Source organism: Charadrius vociferus, unplaced genomic scaffold (assembly GCF_000708025.1).
Source record: "Charadrius vociferus isolate BGI_N301 unplaced genomic scaffold, ASM70802v2 scaffold1, whole genome shotgun sequence".
NCBI lineage: Eukaryota > Metazoa > Chordata > Aves > Charadriiformes > Charadriidae > Charadrius > Charadrius vociferus.
Genome location: NW_009647680.1, coordinates 10,354,533 through 10,371,267, shown reverse-complemented (window position 1 = coordinate 10,371,267; position 16,735 = coordinate 10,354,533). Strand labels below are relative to the sequence as shown.

The window sequence follows — 16,735 nt, the reverse complement described above, 5'->3', positions numbered from 1 at the left end:
AACTTAGGAGAGAGCCCCCATGACCTCACTGAACCTTTCTGACCACTTTAAGGCATGAATCAACTAAAGCAATCACAGAGCATATGTTAATCACTAGCAAGTACTAGCAAGAAATTAGTCTTTCAAAAAGAAATTGCTCTTGCCAATTTTCCACCTCCCCCCTTTTCTAAAGTGTCTTTTATTCCTCCAGCTCTGGAGACCTTCCAAAATAAGTTCAGTGATTAAGAGCAGTTGCCGAAAGGACTGGCCTGAATCATGTGGTGGCAGCCGGCGCCGCAAGAGCAGAGGACCAGACCCGGTAACGTCACAGAGGCTCGGTGCTGCACAAATGTCTCGGGGACTGAAAACCTTCCCAGGACTTTCAACCTAATTAGAGCAGACAGAGTCTGGAGAAACAGAGAATTGCTCACAGTGCCATTGGAGAAGAGATGAAATGTGGCAGGAGGGTAAGGAAGGGACTGACTCCAAAGCATTCCTACACACGCAATGAGACTCCAGCCTGAGCGTCCAGCCATACGGTGATGCTTCGAGCTGCTCCCATGCTGTGCCCTGCTTCCAGATATGTTCTTCCTTCTCCTTGAGCCCAACAGTGGAGTTGACTTCAAAACTGCCCCCATGTGCAGCAGCCACAACCTCATTCACACATGTACACATTGCCCCCACCCAACCCTGCCCTGTCTCTCTGCCTGCAGCTATTCTAGTGCTCCACCACCACGGTTAACTTCTCACCCTTGTCACCTTTCCATGCAAGCGCTGACTAAAGAAAAGAGCTGGTGTCCTGTGATGGCCCCGAGAGCCTTCCCCTGGCACCAGACCTGCAGACAAGTCCCAGGACAAGATTTCTCATCTCTCTCTTGCGACAGCATCATGTGCACTCTCATAGACTACAACTGCCCAACCATCAGAAAGGACCGGGGTCAGGAGGATGGAGAGTCCATCCTGACCCTGACAGCAGGTCGTCATCTTGCTTAACACAGCATCTTCCCTGGGGACACCACAAAGACTTGCGAGGCAAATAATGACAGGAAAATAAGACCAGTATGAAATCAGGACATGAACATGTTGAATGTATTCAACCTTCTAAAGTATCACTGCTTCTTATTCCCTCCTTTTCCCTGGAGAGGACAAGAAAGGGTTGAAACACAGTAGATGCCGATGTCCTGCTGGTGGGGAGAGTCACTGGGAACAGGAGCTAATGCTACTCTCTGTTTACCAGGATCTTATCAAATGCCAACACCTCAGCCACCAAAAAGCAGCCAGCCATGGCTCCTCCTTGAACGTTGCTGGGAGAGCAGTGTCCAGCACATGAAGAACATGATGAGGACACGATGCTGAAGAGATAAGCACCTGCAGTCAGGTTCCTCAGCTCTCTTGCACAAAGTGTCCAGAGCTGGAGCAGAGCTTTCAACGTGGAGCCAAGCCCATGCTACCCTCAGGGCTCAGCCTGCCATGGAGGCATGGTCCAGGCAGCACCACAGGTTGTGTCTCCAAGCTACTCTACCCATCTCAGCTCCCTTTCTTTCCTTCCAGTAAGATTTGGAGCCCAAAGGATCTTCCCAACTTATCCTATCCGCTCTTCTAAAAAGTAGCCAAAGACCTTCATTTATTGCACACCACAGAGGTCTCTGGGACAAGTCCTACAAGCGAAACCATAGGTGGTCACTCCAAGATGAGTTACAGACTTCATTCTTTTTTTTCCTTTTTTCCCCACATTGGACACTTTAAGATTCAGCTGAACAGGGTGCTGGGCCATTCTGTCTAGACCATGCTTTTGCCAAGAAAGGTTGGACCAGATGATCCTTGAGGTCCCTTCCAACCTGCGATTCTATGATTCCTTCAAAATATCCCAAGACCTGGAGTCAGATTTGGACCAAAGCTGCACTCATGCATGGCGTGGCAGTCTGCAGGGAGCAACCATCACAGAGCTCCCTCCAGCCTGTCCCCCACGCAAAGCCACCGAGCTGGGACTTTGCCACCGGGCAGGATCTTCTCCACACTGCCAGGAGGCAAGATCACACGTGTCTCAGCTGATGAGTGGAAACTTCTGAAGTCATGTGCACACAACAAGAAATGTTTGCCTGAGCGAGGGCTTCTGGGCTCTCACGCAGCAAGGAAATTAAGTCCATATTGTCAAAGGGCCGCAAACTTTTTAAAAAAAATCTTTCTCCTATATTTTGGCTGATATTTTATCACACTAAGCACAACTGTACAGTAACAACTTGTACAGAGGCACTTCGTAAGCTGCAGGTAGTTTCACAACAAGCTACCACCACCAAATTTAAAGAACTGCATTTTCATTACCAGAAATGACACAAACATCTCAAAAGACACCATGCAGTCACCTCCTCGGTCTAACATCATGGCACAAGAAAGCCACAGGACTGGTCGTGAAACCCAGCTTTGCATTTCTCTGCAAAAATTTCCTCTTGCCCTGGAAATCTTGCACACCTTTTAAACATTTCAATAGCAAAGTTGGAAAGGAAGAGACAGCTTTGGCTCCCTTCACATTCAGAACATTTTTTTAATTAAAATCCAGCTGGTCCCATGGTACATCATGCTTTTTTTTTTTTTTTTTTTTTTTTTGTTAAATGCAGCTTAAAAGCTTTGAGCAGCTGTAGGAAATTGTTTCCGTTCTCTCTTGCCCTCCACCTGGTGTCATGTGCCGGAGGATAAGTCCTGAGAGACGCTGTACTGCGAGATCAGGATTCCCAAAGAAAGTGTGGAAGTGAAGAGGAGGTGATGTACAGCACAGGCTGGACCTCCAGCTAACCAAAGTTTGCACTATCCAGCCCGAAGTTGGCCTGGTGCCGGTCCCCAGGTTCACATCAGCTGAGCACCCGACCCTGAATTAAAATTCACTTTTTCCTAAAAGTCAAAATTCCCCCGTTTCACTGCTAATTATGGTTATACCTGCAAATAACATGGAAATATTCAGACAACATCAGCAGACTAAAGCCAGGGGAAAATCCTGCTTTCAGCTGCAAACCGAGCTGCTCTCCAACCAGTTGCCCATCAAAACTCCCAGGGCGATGTGCAGCGGTGGGGCAAACATTGGACCAGAAGGTTGCTTCCAACCTTTCCAACCAGGTCCTGATTGTTTGCAGCTGTTCCCAGATGTTACCCTTTCACGGGTTATTTGTTCCCGGGTTGACCTCCCCGTTCACACGCTTAGGCGAGCTCAGGGGAAGAAAGAGAGAGGCTCCTTTCTCCCTTTTACTATGGAAACAGCCCTTTATCCCAAGAATTGCAAATGCTCAGCCGCCGGTTCCCTCCTACCGCCGCCCCAACTCCAGCAACCCCACCAGCCACCCACCGCTCACGTCTCATCCCTGCTCCCGTTTCTCCCCTCAACAGGTCGCAGCCAACTCATCCAGCACAGACCCCAAGAGCGAAGCCAGACTGCTGAGGACCTTCTCCTCCCCAAACGGCCATCAGAACCCCCGCCCCCACTCACAAATCGTCCCCTTCGCTCCCCTTTTGTTACCAGTTCTCCCCATTCACCAGCTCTTGGGGTTTTGTTTCTCGCTGGAATCCAGCAGGAGCCGGGTCATCCGCCCGCTGTGGCATCCCAACCAACACACTCAAAAGTCCAAAGAAGAAAAAGGAAAAGTGAAAGAAATTCCCCCCCCCTCCCCCTTCCACCCCCAGCGCTAACTTTTAGGGCAGGCAGGAAAGAGCAGGCAGAGATGCGTTTCACCGGGCAGGAGCATCTTTAAGAGTTAGGAGAGAGAAGGGAACTTACTTCGCCAGGATGCACATGGAGGGGTCAGTTTTGCTTTCTGCCACACTTGGGTTGCTGTGTCCTTTGCTTGTGACAGTCCGGGACTGAATGGTGGCACCGCTGTGTGACACCCAGTACTAGAGAGGCTGCCGGAGCTGTCCCTCCCATGGTAGGAGGGGCCACACGAGGCTTAATAAATTCAGTTCTCAAGGCTGGAAAAATTAAAATCTCATCATGGGACGCGAGCAGCTGCTCACCGCATGGCTCTGGGAGATGCCGGGGACTTGCGGGTGAACCTGGGTTTGGTTCATCCCTCACCCAGCCAGAACAGGAGAGGCTGGTATCCAAATCCTGCCTTGGCAGAATTAGGTGTCCAAAGGATGGGGCCTGAGGAAATATCCCAAAGGAGATTTGGGCAAGACATGTCGTCACTGACCCTTTTTTTTTGCTGAACCACCTTCATGAAAATGTTTCCCACAGCTGTAAGCCCCAGGCAGGAATCCGTGGTGCCAGATTTCTGAGCAACCCTGGATGCAAAAACTGCTTATTTTACTTATTTTTTGCAATGCTTTTGGGCTTTAATATCTAAATCCTATTAAAGACATAACTTCCCACCGAGGGGGAAAGTGGGAGAGGGGGAGAGGGGGCAGGGAAGCAAAACAAAAGCAGTTTGTGTGGTTGGATTTTTGTAACCTCCAATGTGCCCTGGAGTTTCAGAGAGGCATCCGTAAAGTTTCTCAGGCTGAGAAGCTGCACAACCTTGTGCGGCTCCTCCTTCTCCTAAAAAGCTCTTTGCTGCACCAGAGGAAAAGAAACATCCCCCCCCCACCAGCCCTGGAGGGCACTCTGAAACCCCCCTGGTGTAGTCTTGTCATCCCTGTCATCTCTCGCATCAGGATTTTTCTCTTTGGATGAAAAGATAGATCAGAGGGTCTCGCAACAGCAAACTCAGCAAACTGCCCTTGCAAGCAGAGAGGGGAAGAATAGGGCAGCCATAACAGCCCAGCAGCTTTTGGGCAGCTCTCCTTAAAAAGAGAAACTTTTGATTAGAAGACGAGCTACAGAGGTGACAGCCGGGTTCACTCTGAAACCTAATGATGGCATATAAGAGTTCCACATTAAAAGCAGTACTGCTAATCCTTACTGAGCACTAGGTCCATCTCCCTTCCATCATCTCCCTTTGGAACTGGAATATTAAATAAATGAGGGAACCGCAAGTTATGAAGGTAGAAGCAGCTTTTTTTACAGCTGATCATTTGCCAGCTAATGCTCAGCTGACTGGAGTAAAGAGGCATGGGATTGTGTGTGAGCACCTAGAAATATTACTTACTTTATTGCTTTCCAGATTCCTGGAAATCTGATAAATAGGGCAGGAAAGGATGAGATTAAGAAGGTTGATGGCTCTGATAAGATGTAGGGAGCAGCAACAGCAGCTTTTCAGCTTTTCTAGGTACAGTGAAGTTTTAATCTCCCAAATTGATCCACTGTATTTTTCTCCTTATATGTTTGTGGCCGCTTCTAGCCCAGCTTCATCACGGTGCCACGCTCAGGTCCTGAAGATCCATGCCCAGGGGAGGCATGGCATGGAAGTGGCCCGGCAAGTTTGAGGAGCAGTGGAGAGCTCAGAGAGCCCAAAAGCTTTGCTCTGCTTTTGAAGCCAGCAGCAAGGTCAGAGCTCCCCGAAATACCTTCTGAAGGGGCTTCACCATCATCCTTGCCCGGGCTGCCTTTCTTCCAGCTGCTGCATCTTCCTGGCATGGATGGACTCCAAAGGGACGTGGGGGTGGGGGATAAGGGCACAAGATTGAGCAACGTTGTCAGCACAAAAAAAGCTCCCTACAGTGGAGGGAAGAGCCCTGAAAAATGAAAAAGTTAATTTAAAATACAACCATAGCCCCACCTCCTAACAAGCAAAGAAAACCCCAAATATCCCTGTTCTCTCCCCTAAAGTAACGTCACGTTTTTGTTTTCTTCTGGGTACAGAGGCTCAAAGCCTTCAGTGCCGCGGTTTGTTCAGCAAACACTGGCAAAGGACTCGCCAGCTGGGCAGAGGTTGCTCCGGCTTCAGTACCTTCAGCTCAGAGTTCACCAGCTTATCTCAGCCACAAAATCCTCGCCCGGTGCCCCGGCCGGCGTCCCAGCCCTGCCGTCAGCTGGCAACGAAGGCAAGCGAGGATCTGCTGGAGCCCAGCCACCAACGAGCCAGGCCTTGGAGTTTGTGAGCCCATAAAGAAAATGCCCGCAAGGGACTGGTGCCATAGAAATTCACCCCAAGGATATCAACGGGGCAGGTCAGCCTTGAACCCTGGTGAGTTTTGGCTCTGTTTGTGTCAGGAGAAGATAAAAACAAGGGGGAAATGGCATAAAGAGGGAGCAGGGATGGTTCCCCTGCCGAGCTGCTGGCCATGATGAGGACTATTTCATTGGGAAAGATATATCTTCATTCCTCCACCCTATGTCCTACCCCATTTTGGGACGTTTGTCCTCTTGCAACACCCTGCCTGGGCAGCAAGAAGGGGACGGGGTGTATGCCCCTCCCCGGGCTGTGCTTGGGTGTCCTTCCCCACCACCACGATTGCAGAACGTGCTGCTGCAGAGCCTTGAGAGCCGGTGACTCACGCAGGTAACGACATCCCCCTGAGATTAATTACAGAAACAGCACCATTTATGGCATTGGCGTTTCCAGGAATGATAAGGGAGGCAAGGGTAAGGAGGAGGTGGTGACCTGAGCTGATCCAAACTTCATCCCTTGCTCTCCTGTGGGACGGCAGAGTGCTAGCACAGACCCCACAGCTGTGGGCGAGCAGTGTCTGCCTCTTGCAGTGAGCGGCATCCCATCGAAAAGCAGAAGCATCGATCGGTGGAGGCACAGAGGATGGGCTGGAGAGAGAAAGGGACCTCAGGTGACTCCAAGCCCCATCATAAGAGAGCAGAGATGCCACCAGACCTGCAACGCGTGGCACGTCCAAGGACAAAGATGCCGACAGCCAGCTTCACGCTGAGCCCCGGCAGTCGAGGCCGCGGTGGGGTCTCTTTCCCCATCTCCCAGCCTTAACCCTTTGACACACGGCTCTGAAACATCAAAAATCAGGGAGAGCATCAGCCCCTTCCCCCCCCCGCCCCAAAGCATCAGTGCAGGAAAACTCAGGGCAAAGCGGAGGCACCGTGAAAATGGGGAGCGTCAGCTTTGGCACGGTGCTAGCGAGCCTCCAGGGAAGCCTGACCCCACTCCTGCATCCCCCGATATCTCCTTCACCGTCATTTCTCAGGCTTGACTTGGTTGATCAGAGTTACTTTTAAGCCTGTTTGCTCCTGAAAATGCCGCCGTCCCTTCCCAAGTGATGGCAGCAGCTGTGAATAATGGTGCAAAGCCCGTCGAGACATGCCAAAGACCCAGCGGTTTCTTCTGGAGTGTGTGACCCACCAGGTACAAAACATACCCCCAGTGTTAGAATTTAAAAAAAAAAAAAATCAACAAAAACTTGCCAGACTGCTGAGTCCTGGGGCTCAGACAGGGGCTCTGAGCATCATTTCCGAGTGAGCTGCATCCCTCGGGTAAGCAGCGAGGAGGGACCAGATGGATTCATCACGCAGCCTGAGCACGGGAGAACCAGCCGCCCCCCTGGCACAAATAGAAGCCGCGTTGTGTGGATGGAGGGCAGCCACAGGAGCTTCACATCACCATTCGAAGCGGCCAGCAGTGACAAACTCTGCCTCTCGCAGCCGTTGCTGCAGCAACTCTGCCACCCGCTCTCCCGCTGCGGGGCTGACCGCCGCTGGCGCTGCGGACGGGCTGATACAGCGATATGAAAAGAAAGGGAGAGGCGGTCCTCACCCTTCTTCTTCCATATTTTATGGCTGTCCTTTATGCAACGCCATCGTTTTGTTCTTTCCCAGCAGAAATCAGGGGGTTGCAACACACTCAGAGGGATGAAACTTGAGATACCCCGAAGAGCCAATGTAGTCTCAGAGGGGAAACGCAGCTGAAAGGACTGGTGAGGAAGAAGATGGTCCTATAAACCATCCCTTGGCCAAATGTTTCTGTACCCAAGCGATGTAACGTGGCACAGGGTGCGAGGGGACCGTGCTGGATGTTTGGAGTGAAGCATGTCGGGGTTTTGTTTCTTGAGTCGCTCTGTGCTGCCCCCTCCTGCCTCACGGTCTTCTTTGGTGGGTGAATCTGGAGGGACATGTCAACACCTTCCCTGATGGCCCCCCCCCCAGATGGTGGGGACACCCTGCTGCTTCTCAGCAGGGATATCACAGTGAGGTGCCCCCTTTCCCAGGGTTGTAAATCACACAGGTCACCCTACAGGGAGCCATGCAGTGTGCGATGTTCCTGAGCCCAAATTAGTTTGGGGGGGGGGCTCAAATTTGACAGAATCATAGAATGGTTTAGGTTGGAAGAGACCTTGAAGATCATCGAGTTCCAACCCTCTGCCATAGACAGGGACACCTCCCACCAGCCCAGGTTGCTCCAAGCCCCATCCAACCTGGCCTTGAACACCTCCAGGGATGGGGCAGCCACAGCTTCTCAGGGCCACCTGGGCCAGTGCCTCACCACCCTCACAGTCAAGAATTTCTTCCTCATATCTAATCTAAATCTCCCCTCTTCCAGTCTGAAGCCATTCCCCTTGTCCTATCACTACATGCCCTTGTAAAAAGTCCTTCCCCAGCTCTCCTGTAGGTCCCTTTTAGGGACTGGAAGGCCACAATAAGGTCTCCCCGGAGCCTTCTCTTCTCCAGGCTGAACAGCCCCAACTCTCTCAGCCCCTCCTCATAGGCGAGGTGCTCCATCCCTCGGATCATCTTTGTGGCTCTCCTCTGGACCCAATCCCACAGGTCCATGTCTTTCCTATGTTGGGGGCTCCAACATTGTTGATGCTCTCTTTGGGGTCAGCAAAGGTGTTTCCCACCATGCAGGCTCTTAAACCCATGCTGCACTCCATCTCTCCTAGCCCAGGCCATGATGCTTTGTCACCACGGAGGCTCTTGGGAGGCGATTCTTGTCACCAGGATGAGGCCAGACACCTCACCAGCCACTTTTCACCCTTCACATGTGTGGGTGGCCCAGGTGAGCAGATCCAGACTGGTCAGAGGGAGCCACAAGATGTCCCTTCCCCACAATGCCAACGCCTAAAGCTCTTGAACCCACCTGGTTGCACCCAGCCCACCCTCCCCAGTGCAAGGGAAAAGCAGAGATGGATGGTGCCCAGTGTGGAGACACCACCATGTCTCTCTGCTCCAGCATCGCCACTGACCTTGTGGTCATCTTCCCTGGGCTGGGACCTGCCTGCCAGCTTCTTCATCCTGGACTGAAACAGGTTGCCCAGAGAGGTTGTTGAGGCCCCATCCCTGGAGGTGTTCAAGGCCAGGCTGGACGTGGCCTTTGGCAAGCTGGTCTGGTGGGAGGTGTCCCTGTCTATGGCAGGGGGGTTGGAACTTGATGATCTTCAAGGTCCTTTCCAACCTAAACCATTCTATGATTCTATGATTCATGTTGGCAAAGGAGATAGGACAACATAGTGTCCCTCGGTAAAGCTGTTCCCAAAGCCTGGGGTGCTCCGGGGTGCCTACAAAACACAAAGACCTTGGGTGAGAGATGGGATTAGAGCCTGGCATGCTTGGGAAATGTGGGGAATAGGAGAAAGTGGTGGATGCTTCCCACTTGGGGACCATCATAGAATCATAGAATCCTTTTGGTTGGAAGAGACCTTTAAGATCATCAAGTCCAACCATTAACCTAACACTGCCAAAACCACCGCTAAACCATGTCCCTCCCACCCACATCTACCCATCTTTTAAATACCTCTAAGGGTGGTGACTCCACCACTTCCCTGGGCAGCCTGTTCCAGCACTTGATAACCCTTTCAGTGAAGAAATTTTTCCTAATATCCATCCTAAACCTCCCCTGGCACAACTTGAGGCCATTCCGTCTTGTCCTATCACCTGTTACTTGGGAGAAGAGAACGAACCCCCCCTTGCTACAACCTCCTTTCAGGGAGTTGGAGAGAGCGAGAAGGTCTTCCCTCAGCCTCCTTTTCTCCAGGCTGAACAATCCCAGTTCCCTCAGCCGCTCCTCCTATGACCTGTGCTCCAGACCCTTCATCTCTCAGCCATGTAGCCATGAGCTCGAGGAAAGAAAAGGAGGAGTGGGGCTGAGGGGGAATTGTCTTGCCCCCCAGGTCACTGCCCTCCTGCACCAGCCCGGGAGCAGACTTTGAGCATTTCAGCTCTCCACCAGTGAGAAAACAGAGGGTTGTTACCTGCCACCACCCTTCAGGGCATGACCCAGGCATACTTGTGTCCTGGACACCATTACAGCTGCACACATGGCCAGCAGGACCCTGACCTTGACTGCCAGAAGAGCTGCTAGCCCCAAATGTATGCAGGTTAGTGGTCGTGGGGCACAAGGTGTGGGGTGAGGGACAGGTCCTGGTTCACTTCACCCATGGCTGAGTTCGGAGGGGACGAACCTCCACTCAGCAGGGCCCTCGCAGCCTCTCCCAACCCTGCCAGCTCTCATGGCACAGTGGTGACATGCCCCTTCTCCCATACCAGGCTTAGCCAGCACATCAGCACAGAGCTGGCCCACCAGAAAGCCCCACCAGGAGAAGCACAGGGGTGTCTGCGAGCACCCACCCTGCTGACGTACACCCATCATCAGGGACCTGTACTACCGAAGAGATCCTATCCCCAATGGCTCACATGTAACCATTGACCTGGGAGGGACACGTTTCCCTCAGGAGGCTGCCACAACATCGAAGCGTAAATAATAATTTAAAAATGAGAGAGGAGCAAAGCTGGAGATGGGGTGATCACAGGGGAACGGACATACCAGGGCACCAGATCCCGTGTCACAACCATCTCCTTATCCCTGCTGGTACGTGCATCTGCCAAAAGAAAACACAAAAAGCTTCTTTTTATGTTGCTCATGGAAACTGAGCACCGTAAAAGGACGTTTCCCCAGCGCAGCTGCCAGGAGAGGGCATTACAGCCCCAGCAATGGGCGAGGACCTGTCAGGAAAGCCCAGCAAGATCCCTGCCCACGGTGGTCACGCCACAGGTCTTCCTAAAAGATGAGCTTGGGAACCGAAACTCGGACATCTTCTGGGTGCTGCTAAAAATGAGGGACGCAGTAAAAGCCTCATCTGCATGGGGTGCTGCAGTTTTCCCGGCAGCGTGTGACAAGGAACATCTCTTCTCTGTTGTACCTCCCAGCGTATTGCTGCTCCTACCGCTAATTCCCCCATTTTGCTCTCAAATAACCCAATATCCTGCAGTTACACACAAGAATAACCGTCCCCGCTAGGATTTAGCTGCCGCTTCACTCTGTCTGGCTCTGACCTGAAGGTGTGTCTTCCCCAAAGCTTCTCCCCATGTTTCCTCCCCTCTTCTCCCTCTGTAGATCAGCTGGTCTAAGACGAGGCATCACCCTTCCCTGTAAGTCTCGCACCAGAGTCACACAGGATTTACAAGGACAAGGCACTAAATTTAGGAGTGAAGAAGTAAAACTTTAAGGATCTGGGGGAGGTGCTACAGAAATGGCAATAATTGCACCTGTAGCCTCAGGACACCCCTCTCAGATCATCACACAGGGGTTTCCTGTGCAGATGGAAGAAAATCAGGCGTTGGGAATAGAGAACCAGGGCTGGGATGTATTTTGCAGCAAGGACATCTCGACCAGGACCACTGCAGAAGCTCATCTCTTTAGCCATGCGCGTCTGCCTTCCCACCCACAGCTGAGTGGGTCCTTCCTCTTCTCTATTTTAAAAGGTGCAACCACAAACCAGCTGCACACACGTTGATAAGAGCACTGCTGAACATCATACACTGCTGGTTTGGACCCACAATGGACAGGCACCAAGGTGTGAAAGGGTGGCCCATGCCTGGCCCAACATCATTAGGCGTTCCTAATTGGAGATGTGTTGCGAGCAGTTTCATAGTCATGTTTGGTTAAAGGCTGAAATCTTCAGAATTATTTATCTGACACTCCAAAACTGATTCAGCTGTTAAAAAAACCCCAACTCACTAATTATTTTAAGTTAGTTTAGGAACTTGCCTTTGAGGAAAGCTCACTAAGGCTCTGAAAAGACTTCAAATGAGTTATACTTCACCGTAACCAACATCAACCATTTCTTAAAGCCTTGCAATCATTCGTTGTCCAACATCTCCCACCCACAGCAACCACTAGACAATTCAAACAAGTTCATCTCAAGGGAAGCGGCCTCCAAGACAGGAAGTCCCCCCAGAAATCATGGAAAATGATAGCTAGTTAGAGATTGTGCAACCTCCACAGGGCAAGAGGTAGAGCCACCAAACACCAACCCAGTATCGCTTTTAGGGGCACTTTCGGGGGTATGTTACCAGGATCATAAGTTTGCCTGGTACCCTGCTTTGTGAAGCTTCAGAGGAGGAGGTGGTGGCCGCCCAGTTAGATTTCCTTTCTGTGATAGGACAAGGACATCCAACATGGGACGCAACCGCATGACAGCAAAGAGAATTACGCACAATCCCAACCAGTTGGGTTGCAATGTTCCTCTTGCTCAAGTGTCAGGGTCCCTCATCTTCACAAAAAAACCCCAGAGAAACAGGTCTTTCCTCTGGCTTTCCTGAAGAAGATCTGTACAAGGTGTTCCCTTTTCTTCCAGCGCCCTCTCTTAACAATCTGGCTCAGCATCCAGCTGACTTGCGAGAACTCAGCAGAGCTTCCCATTGCTGCCCACCCCCACGTTCCTCAGAGGCTGAGCTCAGAAAGTCCTCTCAGCACTCGGTTGGGTTTCTCAGACTTCAGAGTAAAACATCCAAGTCAGATGTTTTACAAGCAGGAGATGAACTACAGAAGGCAGGTTGTGGTGGCACACGCGTCCTCTCCAAATCGTGATATTCCTGCTCCCTGCTGCAATGAGCAAACAAGTACGTAGGATGAGAAACTCCTGCTCTTGTCATCAGCCTCGTCCCACCAACCCTGCAAGAAAGAGTGATGCTGGGGAAGGTGGTTGCACGTACCTATCCCAAACCCTCCCCTGATTTCCTCCTCCATGTGAGAAGCCTCAGGCACCAAGCTCTGCCTGGGAAGAAAACAAGCATCTAGGAGGCAATTTCCCTCACCTCTTCCTCCTCAAACCGTGGTCTAGATCCTGCTTCCAGACTGATGTTTGTCAGAGCATTAACTACGTGCGAGTGGTAAAAATCCCACTTGCTGCAACAGCTTTTAGCGTAATCATTTTACTCGATCAAATAAGAGCTGATTAATCTAAGATAGATCAGAGAAACACAACTCCACCTTTAGGCACCCCCACTCAGTGCTACTGTCACTGCAAGGGTCACTGACGCAGCAAGTGAAGGGAGAACCAGGTAATTCATTCAGGTTTTATTTAAGATTTCAGTTTTGTTTTTAAAATGGCTGAGCTGACCTCGCACGTTAAACAAACCCGGCACTACAGGAGAGTTAGGCCAAGGCAGAACAAAGAGAAACACATTATGCAGCTGATTTCAAAACGGCAACAGTCCCTGTAGGTCCAGGTGGGACATGACACAGACACCTGCCCACAGATGAAAGCTGCAGACAGAAACCTGTAGGTGCAGAGCGACAAAGTCTCCTTTACAAACACGAGACCAAAGAGCGGTGGCTGCTGATATGATCCCAAAGCAGTGCTGACCGTGGAAAGACGCTGTACCGACGCTGCCAGGCAAGAGGGAACGCGCTGCTTGTCATCCACAGACGCCTGGGTGGCATTCGCCTCTGCCATACCACATACCCATGAAATCTGGCCTCCCTCCTCAGTTCCTTGGCAGATCAAGGCCAGCTCCTCTGTTCTAGCTCCCACTTACCCTTTTCAGCTGAATTTTGTCATTTTTGCAAACCTCCTGGATTAGCCCCAGCTCCCTTAGCACGGGCTGTGACTCAAACCCACACTGCTGCTCCCGTCTCCACTTCCAGCACCTCTTCCTTTCTGCTCTCCTCCTTCAGAGACATTGCTGCCTTGAGATGCAGCAGGCTGCCGTGGCACTCCTTGAGTTTCCTCAGCAATTGCACAATTAAAGTTTTAACCTTTGCTTTTAACCCCAGCACTCCTTGGACCAACTCCATCTTCTCCTGTAGCTCTTCCCACCATTTCTCTACAGGTATCCATCTTGGCAGTGAGTTTCTGTCCTGCTCCTGTTTCGTTACTCTTGGCTATTCCCTGTCAAAGTTGGCAGTCGCTTCTCTAAGATCCCATCTTTGACATTGTGAGCTGTCATTAGCAACAAATGATGAGATCCTAGAGCATTAATTATCCATCCACTTGATCCAGTTGGGCTTACAACCCCAAAATACATCTACAGACTCTCTATTACTGTTGGAATGCCGTTAAAACGTCTCATTATTTTATGGTGGGAAGATGGAGGATCAGATTTCATTTTTAACATTGAAGATGTCGTCATCCACTGTACAAATGGATTATGCAAGCTCTTAATTAGGAATGAGGCGCAAACAAATATTATTCTTGGACTTCGGTCTGGACCAGTTTTTCTGTCAGCCAAGGATGGTAAGCTTTAAGTACCTACTTACAGGCCATCGCAGTCCGCTCTTGCACAGTACTTTGCTGCAAATGTGCCCTACTTATACCAACCTGCAGCATTTTGAGAGACAGATGGATTAGGATACTAACAAAGATCTCGGCTAAGAAGCGACAGCCTTTTACACGCCTCACATTTCTGACCATGCAATATTTTTGACACTTTTTCAAAATGAGGCCCCTGAAAAGGGGGCCATCGAGTTGGAAACAAAATGCTGCAGCAACCCCAGCTGCTTCGCAAAATAGTGGGGTTTAAGTCGATGTGGTGTTTACCCCCCAAGCCTCTTCTCAAGCTCTAACCAGATTGTTTAAGTCAAGTAAGTGTCTCCATGGAAACCTCCTTTTTCAAGGAGCCTTCTTGCTGGAGGAAACCATGCACCCCTTTTGTTTGAAAGGGGAACACAGTTTGGTAGGAACATAATGCCTGTCTAGAGAAGAGTCTGTATCGACTCACCAGCCAGATTTATGTCCTTTAAAACGACATCCATTCAATTAAGACATTTCTGGGATGGCTAAAGGTGCGCTATCGCTGCTGCAACCAAACTAGCGAAGTTCTGCCGGCCCTTCCAGCCCTGCCCTGGCTCTATACTCTCAACATCACGACCTGCCTTCAAGGCACACAGGGGTCTCGCGTACCCCTTTCACACACGAAGTCTTGGCCCCGGTGAACTCCAAATCAATCGTTTGTTTAAAGAAAATCCAGAGCTAAAGTAATACAAGTCAATGCTCATTCTTGAAATATAGGAAGTGTCTTGTCGAAGCTACTAATTGCTTCTTAAATAAGACAATTATCAGCTGCATTTTGGAAAAGATGAGGTTTAACCTCTCCCTCCACCAAGCATTTTGTAAGCTGTAGTATGTTATATCAATTTCTGGCACAGGATTGCTTGAGATCCCTCAAAAAGGAAGCCAGTTCTTAGAAAGGACACTCAAACAATTGAACACTTCACGTTCTAATATAGAAGAGAGACTTTAATATTAAAGAGGCAAATAAATAATTCAGGGCTGTGATTAAAAATGGTTTCAACTCAGGCGAATCGGTTCACAGAGTAAAAGAAAAAGCAAAGCCACCAAAGTTCTCTAGTTGGAGTTGCTTTCAAATCACAGAAGAATCGAGATGCTCTCAGAAAAAATTAACCTCTGAGGCTTATTTTAAATCAGTCACTATTGAAGAGCTCTCTTTAGATAGGAAGGTGCTGTACATGGCTACACGAAGGCTAACACAGGTGCCGATGCTGGGCGATGCACAGATGAAAAGAGTGGAGGAAAGGATGTATCTCAGAACAACAAAAATAATCCCATTCTCCTAAGCTTAAGGTAGTCAGAAAATTTTGTTATGATTTTCTGAGAACATAAGAACATGACATGCCTGTTAACTTGAAACTAAGGTCCAGGCACACTGCAGCAGTTGCCTCCTTTACCCACCCATCACAGGTAGGGGGAAAAAAAAAGCTTGGGACAAGATGACACACATCTACAGTCACAGCCTTTGTGCTTCCCAGTGGAGATCAAAAGGCTTTTGGCAACCCCCACTCTCAAGGAGGGAAGAGAAACAAGGCAGGACCGAGTCAAAAGTGGAAGCCAATGAGACAGACACACATCACTAGCGTAACAAGAGGAATAAACAGTCATGTCGATACCTTTCCATTAAGCAATCGTGAATCCAGAAAAGCGGCTTCAAGACATACAAATAACCCTTTTTCCCTTCTTTGGGAAAATTCAGCAGAAATCCTGCTGCAGAAAAATAATTTTATGTGCGTGTTCGCGGATAGGGCATATCTGCATTAAGTTTCTCATCTCAATTGGATGTCGAGGTCGGAATGGGTAAGGGAGCTAAAGACATTAAACACATTTGTGGGTCGGATTTAATCCTGTGCTCTCAAAAAAAGTCAATTGCCAAATCTCTAAGACCAGAGCCATATGAGATTTTGGATCAAGTGAGATCTAGCCCCTAATTCCTTCTTCCCACATATGTCATCTGAAGTCTTCCAGAAGAAATACAAAGTCCTTATTCAAAGGGAATTATTCAAGGGTAGTGGCCTTCCATTTCGCAGTCTCCACCTGAGCTCCAAGCAGAGGAGCTCATCAATAGATCATACACCTCTCCAGGCTGGCAGCTTTGCTATTTTGCCCAAGGAATTTGTGCTTAGATACAAGCTTTGTAAGGGGAAACTCTTAATATTACAGGGAGATGAAATACATACACAAAAAGGGAGAGAGGCTGCAGATTTTGGCAATGGACTCGAGCCTTGTGTCAAACAGTGACCACCCTGGAGCACAAAGGATGTGAGAAGGCACCACAAAAGCAAAAGACCTCACAAACTCTATCTATACCTGGTAAAACTAGCGTACGAGCTGTCATGTATTGTGGAGCAAATAGGAAAAATATTTGAATTAAAACGCAGGTATAGGGAGGAAAGGGCTGAGTCACCAGTAAGTCTCAGCAAGAAGC

The 16,735-nt window shown here is 49.8% G+C and overlaps 1 protein-coding gene across 1 annotated transcript in view; it reads right to left on the bottom strand.

Annotated features, from left to right (window-relative positions):
* Window positions 1–3,819, bottom strand: part of GDPD4 (glycerophosphodiester phosphodiesterase domain containing 4) — a 38,233-nt gene extending 34,414 nt beyond the window's left edge. The window contains exon 1 of the mRNA XM_009881225.1: window positions 3,748–3,819. The gene's annotated coding sequence lies outside the window, so the exon portion shown is untranslated. The remainder of the gene's footprint in view (window positions 1–3,747) is intronic.
* Between the last annotated feature and the right edge of the window lie 12,916 nt (window positions 3,820–16,735).